Source organism: Macrobrachium rosenbergii, chromosome 9, assembly GCF_040412425.1.
Source record: "Macrobrachium rosenbergii isolate ZJJX-2024 chromosome 9, ASM4041242v1, whole genome shotgun sequence".
Classification (NCBI taxonomy): domain Eukaryota; kingdom Metazoa; phylum Arthropoda; class Malacostraca; order Decapoda; family Palaemonidae; genus Macrobrachium; species Macrobrachium rosenbergii.
This window is the reverse complement of record NC_089749.1, coordinates 19,009,269-19,029,091: the sequence shown is the minus strand read 5'-3', so window position 1 is coordinate 19,029,091 and position 19,823 is coordinate 19,009,269. Positions and strand designations below refer to the sequence as shown.

At 36.6% G+C, this 19,823-nt stretch overlaps 1 long non-coding RNA gene across 1 annotated transcript; it reads left to right on the top strand.

Annotated features, from left to right (window-relative positions):
• The first annotated feature begins 5,106 nt into the window (after window positions 1-5,106).
• On the top strand, window positions 5,107-19,543 carry LOC136841522 (uncharacterized). Its single transcript, XR_010853980.1, has 4 exons — window positions 5,107-5,247; window positions 13,429-13,524; window positions 14,015-14,183; window positions 15,685-19,543. It is a non-coding gene; the product is annotated as an uncharacterized lncRNA (long non-coding RNA).
• The last annotated feature ends 280 nt before the right edge of the window (window positions 19,544-19,823 follow it).

Sequence of the window (19,823 nt, the reverse complement as noted above, 5' to 3'; positions counted from 1 at the left end):
GAAATAGGCAATTGGGACTAGGAACGCGTTTAGCATACAATATCGTTCTGTTAGTCTTAACATAAAGTTAGCTAAATGATCATGGCATACAATTCGGGAAATAAAAGAAAACATAATCATTCGTGTAATAGCCTATTAAGAAGGTAGTGTAGTTAACCAAGTACACTATTTGTACCCAATATCTTCAGTCAACTGTACAAAATATTCTTAAAAAGTTGAAACACAACGTATTGACGTTAAAAAAGACCCTGGGTTATTTTACATTTGGTCGTGGTAAGATAAACAGCATTTATGGCGAATTGGGGTGGCGTAAAGCGCCATACTGCTCGTTGTTTCAGTGTTGTCAGGGTGTCCACAAGAAGGATGGCTTTAAGACGGCAAACACAATACGGCAAGCAACCTAGATGTGTCGTTAAGGAAATTTCTTGTTTGTGCTTCAGTGATGTACCGAGTTATCTTGCTCGTTAGAAGGGAAAGAAACGTATGGCGAATGGGCCAGGGTACCAGTGAAATACTAGTACTCAATACTTTAACATTAGCTTCAAGCTCTCCATGCTAAGTACAAGACAACACATTCCCAGCAAAGTCGAAAAGGTAAGGAACACTGTTTTCAGTGGTTTCATGAATAGGACTTTTATTAATTGCAAATGAAAACGCACTGCACTGGATTAATTTGAAAGTGGCAATGAGGTTACATTGTAAAGTCCTCGCTAAACAAGTGACGGCCCATTTTCTTTGTACCTACGCACGGTGGACGGGTTAGGTCACGAAAATTCAATTGTTTAAACTGTGTATTAATCTGTTCATCAACTATGTGGTAAGGCGTCAAGATTTACTCAACTTTAATTCTGTCTATTGTTACATTGTATATTGTACTCGTTCGCTGTATTTATTTGCTTCCATTGTCTTCAAAACTTAATAAAGACATCTTTTAGTTTCGTTTCTTTAGCACCTCTTATAACATATGCGTAATTTACCACACTTTTCAAAACTTAATGACATCAGTTTGATTCTACATCGTTAATGAGCGTTATTTTTTTATCAGATCTGGTATTGTAAATGAAAATCCCACCTTCTTACTCGAACGTCAGGCTGGCTACTTGGGTCTGGATATAATAACGTTTGGCAATACTTGAATGTAAGTTTCTTTCCATCGTATATTTATGTTCATAACTTAACGATTCATATTCAATGGAAACGTGTCATAATTTAGATATGAGTGGCAAAATAGTAGAAGACCGAAGTTTAATGTTTTTTAGTGTATATTTCCAGCATTGATAAATTCTAATCTGTTCATTTCAGTGGGGTGGTGCTTATTAAATTACGTATGTATATGGTGCAGAATTTCATGTACAGCTTAGACATTCGAAGTGTATTTTCTTGAACTGGAAGTAAATATAACATTAACGGCTGATTTTTGTCAATTAAAAAAAATATTCCAGGAAAATGATCCACATAATTTCAGTAGTCCATCAATATCATAGGAGTTTTGATGTAAACATTGCAGTAAGAAACTTTAGTTAATTCCGTTTAATTGGACCCACTCGTAAAACCCTCTTTCCAGTCCAGTAAGCTAACCCTTAAATTAGCCGACTTATACCTATGTTGACTGTCTGCGGATATAGTTAGGCTATATATCACCAGTAATTCCTTATAAAACCGTATAGAAATGGTTATATGTAAATAGTTTAAATTTCAATTACTTTGCTATGCAGTTGAACACTGACATGATAAACTCTCTCTCTCTCTCTCTCTCTCTCTCTCTCTCTCTCTCTCTCTCTCTCTCTCTCTCTCTCTCTCTCTCTCTCTCTCTCTCTCAAACCAATTAACAGGTACCCAGGATAAATGTGTCTTCAAAATCCTCTCTCTCTCTCTCTCTCTCTCTCTCTCTCTCTCTCTCTCTCTCTCTCTCTCTCTCTCTCTCTCTCTCTCAAACCATTTACATTCTCGTATAGGTACCCAGGTAAATTGTCTAGTGAATGTGTCTTCAAAAAATCCTCTCTCTCTCTCTCTCTCTCTCTCTCTCTCTCTCTCTCTCTCTCTCTCTCTCTCTCTCTCTCTCTCTCTCTCTCTCTCTCAAACCATTTACATTAGCCATATAGGTACTCAGGTAAAATGTCTAGTGAATGTGTCTTCAAAATCGTCTCCAAAATCATCGTTCTCATCCTCTGCATAGGTCATGACGCTGATCATCGATGTGTAAATTGTTTTTAAACTACGTTCGGTGGCTTCTTAGTGGACAAAGCATCTTCCTGTCTTTAACAGAAGGGGTTTGTATTGATAGTTCAATTGATCTCTGAAAATAATCGATAGATTTTTTGTCATGAGAATTTATGTCACAGAGACAGTAAATATTAGCTTTAACTGAAAATAATTTCTTTTTAAATGTTGCAAACTATTCAGATATACACCATCTATTTATTGGTTGAATTAGATTGTATAGATATGTCAACGGTAAAAGAGGAATTAACGTGAGATAAATGACATTTTATTTTCTGTATATTCACTTTATACTATATAAATATTCTTAAATATCATATTCATCAAACCATACTTACGTCACACGAGTAACACTGCATGTATACTCTCCACTCTTACGAACTAAATGTTCTGTAGTTTTTGGGACGTATGAAGTGATATTTGTAATAATTTACCATAATATTTACGTTTTCTGTGACACTGATTTGTAAGTTTTCTATGATTCCCTTTCCGTATCTCTTACATGGTTTACTGGTCAGAATAGATGAATTCTATTTATAAACAACTCAGAACGAGTCCCCAAGCCCGTAGGTTATGGAGGTCAAATTACATCTCATGTGTCTCAAGATATCAAATCACATTATATTGATGCTATATAGAATTAATAGCAATAGTTCCCCAACCCAACCAGCGTTCTTGTGCTTTTAACTACAGGCTATATTTTTAGTAAACTAATGCCCTTGACAGTGTTGTAGACGCTCGCTATATTCATGATTAGTAAAGACAAACATTATCTGAGGTAAGAGATTAATTGTGTTTATTCGTAAAATCTATCTTATGATAACAACGATGGATAATTAATTGTTCTGTTTCAGCGTTGCTCTTTAAAAATGAGTTGTTCCTATCTCCATTCATACTTATCTGATTATCAAATAAACTTGCTTGATAACTAAGCTTTCTTTTGACAAAGAAAATAGCATGTATCCAATATAAAGTATTTCAAAATCATCTATCGGGTGATAGCCAGCCTTGTGTTGACACTCGAACGCTCTGGTGTTCGTGATAAGAAAAAAAAAGTTTAATCTGAGACTGAGTGTCAGTAGGAATTATTCTTCTGTAGATAATTAAAGTTGTGTTTATTAGGTTACGATCAGTAAACCAAATTCCATGCTAATGATGGGCACCTGAACGGTTTTATGAAACATCAGCAGCAATAGATGATGCCATGCTGATGTTCATTACAATCCTAGGTTGTTCTTCTCTTGTAGATATAGTTGTCCTTACTCAATTATGAACGATGACCGTAGCCGCTGCAACGCCAGTTTTCATAATCTAAAATAATTAGTGCTTAGATTAATATATTGTTACTTAATTATAATGATGTTACCAAATGACGGAATACTTCTTGGTGAAAAACAAAAGTTGTGAGCACAAGGAAAGTTTATACTGCTATTATTAACTTAATTGTTGAAAGATTTCGGTAAGCAATAGATATTTTTCTGACGAATTAAAGACTGATATACCTGTACCGTAGTTACATTTCCCGTAGAGGGGTAGTGCCGTCAGTGCACCTCATGAGGTGCACTGTAGGCATTACTTAAAGTTTTTGCAGCGTCCCTTCAGCCCTTGGCTGCAACCCCTTTCATTCCTTTTACTGTACCTCCGTTCATATTCTCTTTCTTTCATCTTATTTTCCACCCCCTCCTAACAATTGTTTCATAGTACAACTGCGAGTGTTCCTCCTGTTACGCCTTTCAAACATTTCTACTGTCAATTTCCGTTTCAGCGCTGAATGACCTCATAGGTCCCAGCGCTTAGTCTTTGGCCTGAATTCTATATTCAATTCTGTATAGTTGAATTATCAAAGGAAATATTTTCTTAACAGAAAATCCTGCCACTGATGACGTTTAGTTCTGACCACACTTTGGGACAACTCAGCAACCTTGCTGATATTTGTCTGATTAAACTGGATTTGTTCGGGAGCAGATTTTTGCTCCATGAGAGTTGCTATAATTCAGTCAAGCCTCTTAATGTTGGCACAAGATTTCGCAGCTCGTAATTATTATTATAAGTTAACTGGAATAATTTTCAATAATAAATTATTTGAAAACAAACGGTAGTAATCTATTATATTAATATGCCTGCATTTTTTCTAACTGCTGTCAATAGATGTACATAGAGGTTTTTGTCCTTGTGACTTACTGAACACTTGAGGCAATTAAGTATCTCGTAGGAAACCTACGCCAACGAGAATTTCACTTCTTTCTATTGCAGCATCCGTTTGCATCTGATAAAATGTGCAATATCTTCATTCAACATTGAAAAAAAAGCAAAAGCGTACATTACAAAAAAATTTATTTGTATTCTTGTTCTTAATATAAACAATGCAATTTTTTGTAACATTTGGGTGAATGTTTATTTTGTCTTTTTTATCGTATGCATCAGGGGATACTTGGTACAAATAAAATTGAGATTGTTAAGCGCTCAGCAAGTCTCTGAACTGTGAATTTGTCGCTATTTTAGTCAAATATATTAAAAAAATGATAAACGTAAAATGAAAAGTTAATATAGCCACGTCTGTACGACGATATTAAAATAAAAACGTGTTTATTAACAGAGAACAAGGAAGTAAATTTTTGTCAAGTGGAATAACCAATATTTTCAAACTTGGCGCCTACCTTAGAATTTTTTTTTTTAAATAGAAATTCAGTTTGAGCAAATACCGTAGTTTATGCGCACTTGGTTAAAAAATATTTTACTTTAATAAATGTCTATCGTTTACCATATTGGTTGAACGTGATTTTATTATTTTCATTTGCAATAATATATTCATATTTTCCTTCGTGTTTCTTAGATCCATTGGAAGGAGCTGTGACAGAATCCGTATGACGTGTTCCAAGAAAATATCTTTGACGGCTTCTGATTGGCTAAAACCTTCAGGTAAGCCGGCTCAAGAACCGAAATTGGAACTGTAAGAGAGTAACGTCTCCATTTGACTTTTGCTTGTGCTTGCGGTTACTGGTTCAGCTACTAAGGTGCGCATGTTCGGTAAGTCAGACTGTGCTTTTGGTTTAGAGAGGGATTGGCTAGTGATTTTTGGAGTTTGGAAACTGTTCGAAGTGTTTGAAAGCAATCCAAGTGTGCTAATTTTCCCGTAAAGTTCTTGTTCTAGTCCTCGCCCTTAGGTATTACTGAATAGGTGTTGGTATTAATCTAAGCATTTTTTTTTATTGAGGACAAAGCATATCTCTGATTTACTTTCGTGTTCATTTGTGTAATTACTATAACGTATGTGAAGTTTCCTCGACCGGCAATATCTTGATTGGTATGAGGGTTCTCTTGATATATCGGTGGCGTAAATAGTTATTTGCATCAAGGTATAGAGCAGAATTTGGTAGTTTTTGAGAGATTTTATTTGAACCTTTCCATATAACTTTTCAGGCTATGGTTGTCCCGGACTTAGTTGACGATAAACGAATTTTGGTTCTTTTATGGAGATTTTTATGGCAGTTTAAAATAGCCATGTTGCCCTTGGTCTTAGGATATTGCAAGGTACCCTTGTTTTTTCCTCAAGTGAAACATTGCCCTAGGTCTTAGGATATTGCAAGGTACCCTTGTTTTTTCCTCAAGTGAAACATTGCCCTAGGTCTTAGGATATTGCAAGGTACCCTTGTTTTATCCTCAAGTGAAACATTGCCCTAGGTCTTAGGATATTGCAAGGTACCCTTGTTTTTTTCTCAAGTGAAACATTGCCCTTGGTCGTAGGATATTGCAAGGTACCGTTTTTTCCTCAAGTGAAACATTGCCCTAGCTCTTAGGATATTGCAAGGTACCCTCGTTTTTTCTAAGTGAAACATTGCCATTGGTCTTAGGATGTTGCAAGGTACCCTCGTTTTTTCTTCAAGTGTAACATTGCCCTTGGTCTTAGGATATTGCAAGGTACCCTCGTTTTTTTCTAAATGAAAACATTGCCACTGGTCTTAGGATGTTGCAGAGTACCCTCGTTTTTCCCCTCAGTAGAAACATTGCCCATAGTCTTAGGATATTGTAAGGCACCCTTGTTTTTCCTCATAACATTGCCTTGAGGTTAGGATATTACCAAGGTACCCTTGTTTTTTTCTCAAGTGAAACATTGCTCTAGCTCTAGGATATTGTAAGGTACCCTTGTTTTTCCAAGGGAAACATTGCCTTGGTCTTAGGATATTGTCAAAGTACCCTTGTTTTTCCTCAAGGGAAACATTGCCCTTGGTCTTAGGATATTGTAAGGCACCCTTGTTTTTCCTCAAAAAACATTGCACCTTGTCTTAGATATTGTAAGGCCCTCTTTGTTTTTCCTCAAGGGAAACATTGCCTTTGGTCTTAGGATGTACAAGGTACCCTTGTTTTTTTCTCAAGTGAAACATTGCCCTTGGTCTTAGGATATTGTAAGGCACCCTTGTTTTTTCCTCAAGGGAAACATTGCCCTTGGGGTTAGGATATTGCAAGGTACCCTTTTTTTTCTTAAGTGAAACATTGCCCTTGGTCCTAGGATATTGTAAGGCACCCTTGTTTTTTCCTCAAGGGAAACATTGCCCTTGGTCTTAGGATATTGCAAGGTACCCTTGTTTTTCTCAAGTGAAACATTGCGCTTGGTCTTGGATATTGCAAGGTACCCTTGTTTTTTCCTCCCAGAAACATTGCCCCACATGGGATAGGATATTGCAAAGTACCCTTTGTTTTTCTTAAGTGAAACATTGCCCTTGGTCTTAGGATGTGCAAGGTTGCCTTGTTTTTTCTCAAGTGAACATTGCCTTTCAAAGCTCTAGGATATTTATAGAGTACCCTCGTTTTTCTTAAGTGAAACATTGCCCTTGGTCTTAGGATATTGCAAGGTACCCTTGTTTTTTTCTCAAGTGAAACATTGCCCTAGCTCTAGGATATTGCAAGGTACCCTCGTTTTTTCCTCAAGTGAAACATTGCCCTTGGTCTTAGGATATTGTAAGGCACCCTTTGTTTCCTCAGGGAAACATTGCCCAGTCTTGGGATATTATAAGGTACCCTTGTTTTCCTCAAGTGAAACATTGCCCTTGGTCTTAGGATATTGTAAGGCACCCTTTGTTTTTTCCTCAGGAACATTGCCCTTGGTCTTAGGATATTGCAAAGGTACCTTGTTTTCCTCAAGTGAAACATTGCCTTAGTCTTAGGATATTGCAAAGGTACCCTTGTTTTTCTCAAGTGAAACATTGCCCCTAGCTCTAGGATGGCATTGCAAGGTACCCTCACGTTTTTTCCTCCATTGAAACATTGCCCTTGGTCTTAGATATTGTAAGGCACCCTTGTTTTTTCCCTCAAAGGGAAACATTGCCTTGGTCTTTAGGATATTTGCAAAGTTACCTTGCTTTTTTCCTCAAGAAATATTGCCTTTGGTCTTAGGATATTGTAAGGCACCCTTTTTTTCCTCCAAAAACATTGCCCTTGGTCTTAGGATGTGCAAGGTACCTTGTTTTCTCAAGGAAACATTGCCCTTGGTCTTAGGATATTGCAAGGTACCCTTGTTTTTTCAGTGAACACGTCTTGCCTAGCTCTAGGATATTGAAATTTTCCCTCGTTTTCCTCAAGTAACATTTGCCCTTGGTCTTGGGATATTGTAAGGCACCCTTGTTTTTCTCAAGGAAACATTGCCTTGGTCTTAGGATATTGGAGTACCCTTTATTTTCTTAAGTGAAACATTGCCCTTGGTCGTGTGGATATTGCAAAGGTACCATTGTTTTTTCTCAAGTGAAACATTACCCCTTGGTCTTAGGATATTGTAAGGCACCCTTGTTTTTCCTCAAGGGAACATGCCTTTGGTCTTGGGTATTGCAAGATTGCCTTGTTTTTTCTCAAGTGAACATTGCCCTAGGTCTTAGGATACGTACAGGTACCCTTGCTTTTTCTCAAGTGAAACATTGCCCTTGGTCTTAGGATGTTGTAAGGCACCTTGTTTTTTTCCTCCAAAGGAACATTTGCCCTTGGTCGTAGGATATTGCAAGGTGCTTTGCTTTTTTCCTCAAGTGAAACATTGCCCTTGGTGTGGGATATTGTAAGGCACCCTTGTTTTTTCCTCAGAAACATTGCCCTTGGTCTTAGGATATGTAGCACCCTTGTTTTTCCTCAAGTGAAGCATTGCCCTTGGTCTTAGGATATTGCAAGGCACTTTGTTTTTCCTCAAGGGAACATTGCCTTGGTCTTAGGATATTGCAAGGTACCCTTGTTTCTCAGTTAAATATTGCCCTTGGTCTTAGGATATTGTAAGGCACCCTTGTTTTTTCCTCAAGGGAAACATTGCCCTTGGTCTTAGGATATTGCAAGGTACCCTTGTTTTTTCCTCAAGTGAAACATTGCCCTTGGTCTTAGGATATTGTAAGGCACCCTTGTTTTTTCCTCAAGTGAAACATTGCCCTTGGTCTTAGGATACGTTGCAAAAATCTTGTTTTTCTTGGTGAAACATTGCCCTTGGTCGTAGGATATTGCAAGGTACCCTCGTTTTTTCCTCAAGTGAAACATTGCCTTATAGGTCTTAGGATATTGTGGCACCCCTTGTTTTTTCCTCAAGGGAAACATTGCCCTTGGTCTTAGGATATTGCCAGGTGCCCTTTTTTCTTCAAGTGTAACATTGCCCTAGGTCTTAGGATATTGCAAGGTACCCTCGGTTTTTCCCTCAAGTGAAACATTGCCCTTGGTCTTAGGATATTGTAAGGCACCCTTGTTTTTTCCTCAAGGGAAACATTGCCCTTGGTCTTAGGATATTGCCAGGTACCCTTTTTTTTCTTAAGTGAAACATTGCCCTTGGTCTTAATATATTGTAAGGTACCCTTGTTTTTCCCTCAAGGGAAACATTGCCCTTGGTCTTAGGATATGGTAAGGTACCCTTTTTTCCTCAAGTGAAACATTGCCCTTGGTCTTAAGATATTGTAAGGTACCCTTGTTTTTCCCTCAAGTGAAACATTGCCCTTGGTCTTAGGATATTGTAAGGTACCCTTGTTTTTTCCTCAAGTGAAACATTGCCCTTGGTCTTAGGGTATTGCAAGGTACCCTTGTTTTTTTCTCAAGTGAAACATTGCCCTAGGTCTTAGGATATTGCAAGGTACCCTTTTTTCCTCAAGTGAAACATTGCCCTAGGTCTTAGGATATTGCAAGGTACCCTTTTTTCCTCAAGAAAACATTGACCTAGGTCTTAGGATATTGCAAGGTACCCTTTTTTCCTCAAGAAAACATTGACCTAGGTCTTAGGATATTGCAAGGTACCCTTTTTTCCTCAAGGAAAACATTGCCCTAGGTCTTAGGATATTGCAAGGTACCCTTTTTTCCTCAAGAAAACATTGCCTTATACGTCTTAGGATATTGAAAGGTCCTTGTTTTTTCCTAAAGTGAAAACATTGCACTAGCCTTAGGTAACAAGGTATTACAAAAGGCACTTGCTTTTTCCTCAAGTGAAACAATGTGAAAAATTTCTTGCTCTACGGCTTGAGTTACAACTTATTAGTGGTAGTAAGGGTAATTCTAAGGTAAAGCTCTGCAAGGAGATAGAATTTTTTTTTTTACTTCAGTATGGAAAAGTGTATGATGCAGTACAGGTGGGGACTTGATAAATTTTCCGGTAAAATGTGATTATTTGCAGCTGTTTTACGCACATCCCTGGAGTGCTGATACCAAACATAGCATCCCACGGAAGTTTTTTGTAAAAAAATAAGGTAATTCTAAGCCGTAGTTCCGCGGTGAGCTAGACTATGGCAACTGACGTTTTCCTGTGTTATTTTATTTGCTTTACAAGAATTTAAAGTAATATTTTGTCGGCCGGCTGTAACTAAACTGAAATTGACCTTTGAAGACTACATGACGGGGTAGATCTAAGCCGACATTCCGGCGGCCCCCCACCCCCCTCCCCATAGCTAATACGGCAAAATTGCAACAAACACCTATGGGTACGTTGGGTGGTATTTTAGGAGTTTACTGGTTCACCTTGCGTGTATAGCTGGAGGGGCGTCAGGGGGTTCGCATGAATGCCGGCTTAGATCTACCTCGTCGGTATCGTGCAGTCTTGAAAGGTCAATTACAGTTTAGTTAGCAACCGACAAAAATATTACTTTTTAAATTTGTAAAGCAAGTAAAATAAATATGGGAAACGTCAATTGCTATAGTCTGGCTCACCGCGGAACTACGGCTTAGAGTTAACTAATAAGTTTCCTTGACGGTTTAATCTGTAGTTAGAGGCTCCCTGCCGGGGTCAGTGATCAGTTGGCGTATTTATGAACCTTTCGGAAAACAGTAGCTAATAGAAATCATTCAAAGGTAGCTCTTAAATCTGTTACGGTGGTAAAAGTTCAGATTTGTGGTAGTGTTAAGAGCTCGGTAAATTATTCCCTTTACCCTCTTAGCTTATGTTGATAGTCAACTATTGGTTTGTCTGAACAAACATGAGGCTGGAATTAAGTTTTCAGATCAGGCTGGTCGATTGTCGACATTTTTGACGTAAGGCAGGGGTGTCTTCGCTTCAATAAAGGCCTGGCAAAAAGGATTGCAGATTTAATTAGCTAAGGAAACTGATAAAACTCATGACTAGGATAACCAAAAATTTAGCCCAGTAAATGTTGACTACTTTAATTGCTTGTTCAAAACATACCTCAGTTTCCACGTACAATGCTTGGTTACCACTTCGGTTTGTATTTACCAAGCACTGTGTGGGGTTAGTCGGCATTTTATGAAAACTATGCGGAGTCCGTAAATGTCCGTGAACCATCTGTTAAACTTTGGTAAAAGGTAAACTTACGCCAGAAAACTTAGGTCAAATCTGTCTGTAGAAAGTTCACAATTTTATCGACCCTTAGGATATTTAGTGTTGGCGAGAAATTTATATATCAAGCCATATGTAAAAAAATTTTTTTCGTTCAATGCAACTGAAGAATACTCTACACAGGAATTGCTAGAGATTTTTCAGTTTCATCAAATTGTGTTATGGTAGTAAAGGTCTGTTAATGTATGGGTCCTACTCGGCTCTCTGGGTGAAGTACGACAAGATCATGGACCTACTTATAAGTGGGTCCTGGACCAGATATAGGGTATGTTCAACCACTCACCCTTAGTACTGTGGGTAAGCTGTAATTTGTCAGGTTTACCCCCATTACATATTCGAACAAATACAGCTTACGACAGTGGTCGGGGTATGGTTCATTTTCTCCAGTACTCTCGAAGAGCAGTTTTGAAGCTCTTGGGCATGTGATTCAATGCCAGATTTCCATGCACAAACTGGTTCACATTAAGCTAAGTAAATGATTTTTGTTATAGGCAGTTCGGCTTATTTTCTAGAATGTGAATTTTTTCCTATTCTGAAAATTGATCTGTTGGTATTACATTAGGTGTGCTTTGCTCCAATTAACCTTAAGTCGGATTGTCGCGCCTAACCAGTTTACAAAACTAATCTGTAATATATGTGGTTCATGTCTTAATTTGTATGAAGCAATGTCAGGAGGCCAATTAACCAGTACTGTATGCTTCCTAACCTTACATTTCGTAACCTAACTAGTGCTGGCTCCACCTAACTGCAGTGGATGCCATCATCCTGACTGACCTAGCATATTTATTCCTAGTTTAACATTGCACAGATCCTAAATGGCAATAGAGCAATACCATCCCATCAGCATTGTTCACCTTACTTCCTTGGAAGTTTGGAAACGTAGCTTGAGAGCACAAATTTTTGTCCCAAAACCAATAATTTACTTCAAGAACTTTTTATTGGAGGGGAGACTTCAGTGTCAGTAATTACTATTGGATGGTTAGCTTTATTTTGCTGTTAGGTAAGTTAATTTCACTCACCCTCAGTAATTCTTGTACATGAGTCAGACAAGTATAATCACTAGCTCCTTAACCCATACTCCATATGGGAAAAATTACAAAATGTCCTTTCGACAATAACTAATGGAAACATATTAGCAAGGAATGATCTAGTGCTGCATTGCTTGTTAATGTACCAGTGCCATTGACTGAAAAAGGTAAATTACTCTTTGGTAAATTTGGCAAATTGTAGCGTATCGCTATTTCTAATAGCGTAATAGTTCTAACAAGAGGATTTCGGTCCATTAAGCCAGTTATCGCTGTGAAACTACTGATATTGAATGCAACATTAATTATATTGCAACCAGGGATTTTAAACTAGTTAGCGCTGTGAAACTATGGTTAACTGATACTGAATGCAATATTGGTTACGTTGTAACCAAGGAGTTTAAAGATAATACATTCCTGGAGCATGTTAGATGAGAATGATTGCATCATTTCGCTTTGTAGCTTTTGGTTTTTCAGGTTTTTATCTAAATCTTAAGATAAAGAAATAGTGCGTCGAATTTCAATTTAATAATGCACGTAAGACTTAAGAATTTCTCAAAGTATGAACTTTCAAGTTTTCAAGTTTAACACAGGAACAATTGCCTTACATTGTTGGTTGGCTGCCATTACAAGATTAGTTATATTCGTGTAACTGTTATTACCTATCATGATCTTGTTTTTGCACTGCAGGCCGTGGTTCTGTGCTGTTGTAGGTTGCTTCTGTGTAGGTCAAAGGAGTGGGCTGGGGTCTTGCTGTGGGTTGTTGGTCTTAGGCCGTGGCAGTGGGGTATTCGTGCCTTACTGTGACTGGTTGTTAATGATTGTGATTATAGCTTGCCGGTAACTGGCTGGCTTGCTGGCATCTTGGGTCAGGGCTGTGGTTTGCTGGTGTCTGGGACGGGGCTGCGAATTTCTCAATATTTATACCAAAATTTTGCTTTGGGGTTGTCAAGATACTGTTCCTTGTTAGGACAAAATTGACTCTTAGTTCGAACTGTGTTGGTTAGGCACAAATTAGCTGCTGCAATCGATGAACAGGGAAGTTACCAGATGAAACCGGCAGGAACTTGAAGCAGTTAATTTCAGTGCTAACAAAATTTACTGTTTAGTAATTTAAAATCAAAATCAGAGAAGGGGGATAATTTAAAATAATGAAACTTGTATAATTTTGAATGACCAAGCAATAGTAAAGGAGTTTAGTTAATTTGGGGAAAAAGTATTGCCTATTGTCTAGGCAACTGTAGGACTCAGAAGATAGTTTTAACTGTAATTGTTGGGCATTATAAGAAGCAAGGCTATTTAACCTGATTTGCTTTGAATCAAATTCCCAGACAGGCACATTTTGGTTTTTCATACTCTAGTTCTTGGCTTTATACATCTTTTCTATTGCAGGACTATTCAATGGCCTTTTGAGGACATCTAAGATTGGAAAAACTGAAGTCTCCTGAGTAAAAGTAAATCACCACTGAAGTCCACTAATAAATTCTGGTGAGTTACATTTTTTTTTTAAAGTCTGGTATTATAACGGGGAAGATCAGAATTTCATATGAAAAATTAGGGCCCATTTTTTTACGGTTTTGGTGATAAATTGTTAGAGGAATAATCTGGTTGGTAATTTGAGTTAAGGGGTCTTCTGCCACTAGAAAGTTTTACATGAAAATATTTTTTACTATATTGGAATTATAATGAATACTGTACTTAGTATTAAAGCATTGATAGTAAACATAAAAGGAAAAGTAACGTTACATAAGCATTTTTGAGGTTTTGCCATTGAGTGATCTTTCAACAAGTTGCCTGAAATTGAAATTGCAAATATTTTAAGAAATTGAAATTGCAAATATTTTAAACTTAATTTGAATAGACTTTAGTAATGCTATATGGCAGAAACGTAAGCTAAGTATTTTAACCTGATTGTGGTCAGTAATTAAGTTAAAACTTTCCAATTTGCATTAAGTTCTAACGGTGTTTTTCTTCCTAGGGACCTACGAGAATTGTGTAAGCTGAGAATGTTCGCCCAGTAAGAAAATGAAACTGCATATTCTTAAAGCAATGCTTCATTCAATGGGTATGGCTTGGCAAAACTGAAGGATCTGAGAGCTGTGTAACCTGGACTTAGGAAGTTCCCCCCCACCCCCGTGTTTATCAAGGTGAACAGTGCTAAGCAAGCCGTTGAATTTTCTCGTAGCTTGTATGTAAACTGGTGTAGGGATATAACCATAGAAATTCTTGTAAGTGCAGTAAACATAACTAATAAAATTATGTAGCATCTTGGCTTTTTTCCTTCAGTGTTTTAAAAGTATGTTGGCAAGTTAACTCACGATAACTACTGAATCATAATTTTAATTGCTAGTGTATCCTCGGATATGGTATAAAATGAACGAGGGGAAATGACAGTAGAAATGGTGCTTGATAAATTCCGGGCAAATTGAGGGAGACTATATTGATAATTTGTACCAATATTATTGGTGGAAATTTGAACAATAGTGGTTGCATGCATCACGAAAATTGTATTGACTAAGGATAAAAGCACCAGTGAACAAAACTGAATTTAAAAGTTGAACTTATTTTTCAGCTTTACTAATAGTCATAACTATAGTTGATTTAGAAGGTAACTATAGTTGATTTAGAAGGTAACTATAGTTGATTTAGAAGGTAACTATAGTTGATTTAGAAGGTAACCATAGTTGATTTTGAAGGTAAAGGGAAAATTAAACATTTGAGAGCCACGAAAAAGTTGGTCTTGTAGCAGTCGGTGGTGCACAAGACACTAGATTCCAGAACATTGTCCAAAGTCTTAAAGTAAAAAAAGTATTAGTTTTAGCAAACAGTTTGCATGTCACTAATTTTGAAGTTATTGTAACTGCAGGGTAAATGTTTTCTTGAAACACACTGCTCTAAAGTAAAGGTGCTGGGATTATTTGATTCGTATTAAAGAATGTTTTTGGTACACTTATAGTTTTAATGAATTCTAGCTAAGTTTCATTTTAAGCGCTGAATGGCCATAATTGTCCCAGTGCTTTGCATGTATGCCTAAAATCCATAAATCAATCTAAGGTGATTGGTGCTATGCGATTTTTTGTATAATACAAATAACCAATAAAATAGGGTATCAAGTGTAATTGAATATCAGTGGAAGTCCCACCTCAAATTTATAAGGTAATTAAATATAGTGGAAGTCCCATCTCAAATTCTTGGTATCCATGGGTTTTATTATAAAACAAGATTTCGAGTAACCGAACCGTGTGTGAAGTGAATAGTGGTTAATAAGCCTGTTAAGTTTTGAGCTTGTATTTAAACTCGTTTAGTAAAAGGCATTTCTAAAGGGATTACACTCGGTTTTATAGGATGGAAAAGTAGACAATCAGCATAACCAAAGCTGCTTTTAAAACTGAAATACTCCTGCTAGCTCTTGTGACATTTATTACCTCGTATTCCTTGGTGGTTTGTGACTACTATATCAGTAATAAAATTTGAATATAGTGACACTAGTAATGTATTTGAAACACATTTTGATTAAACGCTATTAATCATTTCTGTACAACGGATTGTTTATAAATCGGCGAGGATGTCAGGCTCTTTTAGCTATATGTAAACCCCACAGATTTAGACAATGTACTTTATGAAACTTGACCGAATTTTGCTTTGCAGGATGTAACTTGAGAACGCCTGGATAATGAAGTGAATTTACCAAGACACCCAAGACCATTGTGGATACGAGTAGACTAATGTCGAATCTTCGAGGCCAAGGATAAGAATTTTTGTCTTAACATTAGCAACAAGCCACGACAGTTGGAACTGCAAGTATATCTGTTGAAGAGGTGAAAAACCATGCCGGGGTGAAGTTCGTCTTAAATGTATAAAGAAGAGTTAGTTGTAAATTAGGCCGCTCTAGCCATAAATGCAACACATTCGCTGTTATACGCTGATTTACAGTTAGCTGATGTTCGTAAGACACGTGGAGTTGGGTTAACTGGTTGACAGTACTTTGCTTTTAAGAAATGATAGCTTTAAGCTAGCTTTTGAAGCTTTCAGAACATTCTCATCAGTAGTTTCAGTTGCTTCTGGGTGTAAAATCGTATGTTTGATCTGATACACTGCGTCGTATTAGCATTTCCATTTAAAGTAGCCGATAAAATAGAATTGGAGTTTCATGGAACAATCGTCTCCAAAGAACTTCCCTACATATGATCAGTCTCAATCACAATTGCTCGTAAGTGGGAGCATTATTGCATTTTGTTAATTTGGTTCGTTGATCTTCACACGTTGCTATAAGCTTTGTTAAACTTGATCCTTTAGGAAGTAACTCGAATGTACTGTTTAATTTTTAAGTGTACGTAAGTAGTAATATCGTTTAGTAAGGTTGGAAAGGTTTACCTGAAGACGGGTGATCTTAGTTAACCACCAATGTAAGACTACTCCGTTTGAATTTTGTATGAAATTGCCAGGGGATTTGTAAGTGAAACTATTGAATCGTTCCAGCGTCCCAAGAATTGCTAGTTGACTGCAGTGCTATGCCATATTGATGGCGGAGATAGGCTTATCAGCTCAAATTTATAAACATCATGGCAATCAAGTCATTCAAGAAATGCCTTGAATTTAGCAACCGACAGCGAGAATGTGTGATTTGCAGCCGGTCCCAATTCTCAGTGAATCTTACACCTTATCGTTGTTACTTAAACAATCGGCTAAACAATCGGTTAAGAGAATTTAAGTACCTTAATGTTATCATTTTTTCCATGCCATTTAGATTTCGTGATTGTTTCTGATTATCTTAAATGTAAAAAAATCTTTATGGAAATGCATTTGATTTAAAAAATTCACGTAACGCCATTAATATAATTACGAATAACGGTCTATGAACATTTAACAGATCATTTACATAAGAGCTGATTGTTTGTTTTGCTTTGTCTTGGTAAATTTGTCATTTCAATAGCTCTTGTACAAATGGTAGTGTAAACTGAATTGGTAGGCATTTGTATAAGTGTAAACTATAGTAAACTGATTAAGTAACGAGGAGACATCATAATATTGTATATTGGTATTCTGCTCTCGTTAACTTGTTTCTGTACAGGTAATCGCTTGCACGGACAAAATTAATCTTAATGTTCCAATTACTAATTTCTTAATACTGGAATTTTTACGACATTAGGCACACCAGGATGAGATAGAATTGAATCTCGAAAGTTTGAGTCTACTTATATACTGGTTCGGAAAGATCCTCTGTTTAGTTTACTGGTCACGAATACGCATTTGCGCAAATTTGAGTGTTATTTCTTCAGTCTTGAACAGTGATTTTTACGATTATTTCAGTTTTTAATTACTGCATTTCGTCCACCATGCCACAACAAAGTAGATAATTAATGGGGTCTTTATCGAAATGAGTAGTTCACTATGTCGTTCGGTTTTTGGTAATTCCTTTACTACAGGATTGATTGAATAAAAAAAAGCTGTGTATGTGGTTTTGGGTTATTTTGCTCGGGTCCTATCCTTGCTGTATGTCGGTTGATTTATGAGTGGAGAGAGATTGTCCTTTGCAGCTGATTCGTATCTTGATAAGCAACGTTGGGTTGCTTTTGTTTTTCTTGCCTTAGAGCAACTCTGTGGCTGCTGTGGTGTTGAATTTAGGAATTCTGGTTTTTGTGTCTCGTATTAGGATGCTTTTGGTTTTTTTCTTCCGGTTTCATCTGGTAGGAAAATCGAATCCAGGTAAAGTCACAGAAAAAGTCACAGGAAAAGGTCACAATCTTTCCTAGATAGTGACCCCAAGGGTTTTAACCCGGTATGTATCCACCTTTGCGCCTTGTTTAGTACAAGCCCGTTGGTGATTATCGTAAAAACATAAAACTATAAATATAAAGATAATGACCCCATGAAATATTAGCCCTAGATAACAACCCCCGGGAATCCTTGGGGGTCACTATCCAGGAAAGATCCAAAATATTTTGTTTTATTACTTTTAATTGCCAGCATTGCCACCATAAATTAATGCGACTTTTTTTTCCTAGCCAAAATTGACTTTTTTTCCTGTGATTTTTTCCCGTGACTTTGTTGAACATGGAAACTTTGTTTCTTTTTGTCTGTCATATTTCTAATACACCATTTGGTTTGAAGTTTCTGAAGGGAGACATCTTGAGATGAATGTGTTATCTTTTGATTTGAGACTTAAGGTTGCTAAATTTCAATGAAACAATTCATCATCTGGTAGGGATCATCTGGTGACAATGGAAACTCAGCCACTGTATGTTTCTGCGAAACTGACTTGAGTCTTTGAATAGGGCGATCGACATTCTTGACATGTGATGTTGGACCTGTAGCTTGTCAACTTCGGCATAGAGAGATGTCGCTCTCTGCGTTGTCAGTTTTGGCTAATTTTTTGCATGAGAGCTGGAATGTTGGGCATTGTTTCTGAATGATTTTGTATCCTGTATACATCTGTCGTTTTAGGCGTTTCCTCTCACTGCCAAATATACTTGGTTGGAAGTGACCGCGTTTATTCCTTTCTTGTTAATCTTTACCCTAGGAGCAATAACAATCCTTGTCTGGGCCTACTCTCAAGCACATCCACGGTAAATCTCCTAATGTATTTGGACTAAGTTTACTCATAGGACAAGATTAAGAGAGTTCAAAGATAGTCATAACTCGTAACACAACATTTTCTTAATTCCATTTGCAATTATTGAGGAACACAGAAAGCAAATAAGTATAATATGCGATTGAGAGTCAGACGAATGTTTTTTCTCATATAAATGAAAAATCACTCATACATGAGAAATTCTGTTCTTATAAGATATACAAAGATCCATTCTCTCCCTAACCTTACGACATATACAATTTCTCTATTTTTTCCTTTTGTGCAAATATACGTAGGCCCAGTTCATTCTCTGTTTGCTTTTGTGGTTTAAAATACTCTACACACTCCAGCAATATTTTCGTTTAGAATTTTTTTAATTCCTACTCATTTCCTTGCATCTGAATTCGACCTTTACATGCCCTAAGGTCATTCAAATCCTCTCTTGGTTCTTTCATGGGATAGTCCTTGCCACCTACGTTGACCTTGAGACTGAATATACACTCGTTTATCTATTCTCAGTTTCCCCCTATAAATGATTAACACACACACACACACACACACACACACACACACACACACACACACACACACACACACACACACACACACGCAGTATGTATATATGCATGTATGTGGAGGAATATTCAGCGCTTCAGTATATGACAGACTGATTCGCTCCCTTCATTTATGGTATGTAGTTCATGTTTATTTTTTCTTTTGCAGTAAATGTATTCAGAGTTCGTTCTGTAATCGTATTTACAGTTTATATTTCTGTACAGATTCATGTACTAGAGTTTGTAGAGATTCTTTCTTGCTGTACTCGCCATTTTCGTATATTCTAATTTAACGTTTACTTTCGGTATCTGTGTTTACGCTTATTCTTTCTTGCATCTCTTATATAACGCAAAATATTTTTAAAATAAAAAAAAATTCAATATCTTTGTATATAAAATGTAAAGATTCTCCGGTCATTTTTGTGGTAAACAAGCATGGGTTCGATGATAATACTCGAAAAAGGTTTGCAATGTAATTCAATTATTTACACACACACACACACATATATATATATATATATATATATATATATATATATATATATATATATATATATATATTATATATATATATATATATATATATATATATATATATATATATATATATATATATATATATATATATATATTATATATATATATATATATATATATATATA